Here is a 277-nt window from a genome sequence, read left to right as displayed (position 1 = left end):
GGGCTGCCGGCCGCAGCGCCGCGGATGCGGGGCCCGGCTGCCGCTGCGCTCAGCGCCGGGTGGAGGTGAGAAGTGAGATGCCGGGGATGTGTGTCATAAGCTGAGGCCAGCGCTTCCACACTGGAACGGTGACAAGAGAGAGTTTTCTCGGGAGGAAAAAGGTCCCTTTCCCAAACAGGGCTCAGGCTTTTGGTGCTGGACTGATTTCTTACCCTGGTGCTGCCAAGAAAACAGCAACAGGAAAAACAAAGGCAGGAAAGATGCTCCTGGCTTTGGG

At 59.6% G+C, this 277-nt stretch overlaps 1 protein-coding gene across 1 annotated transcript in view; it reads right to left on the bottom strand.

Annotated features, from left to right (window-relative positions):
* The window catches only part of MGAT4B (mannosyl (alpha-1,3-)-glycoprotein beta-1,4-N-acetylglucosaminyltransferase, isozyme B), a gene marked incomplete at its 3' end in the record, with an annotated part of 9,461 nt that overhangs the window by 4,973 nt on the left and 4,211 nt on the right, over positions 1-277 (bottom strand). The window lies entirely within an intron of this gene.

The sequence above is a fragment of the Phaethon lepturus genome, unplaced genomic scaffold (assembly GCF_000687285.1).
Source record: "Phaethon lepturus isolate BGI_N335 unplaced genomic scaffold, ASM68728v1 scaffold1270, whole genome shotgun sequence".
Classification (NCBI taxonomy): Eukaryota; Metazoa; Chordata; class Aves; order Phaethontiformes; family Phaethontidae; genus Phaethon; species Phaethon lepturus.
Note: the sequence above shows the minus strand (reverse complement) of the source record. Positions and strands in the feature narration are given on the sequence as shown.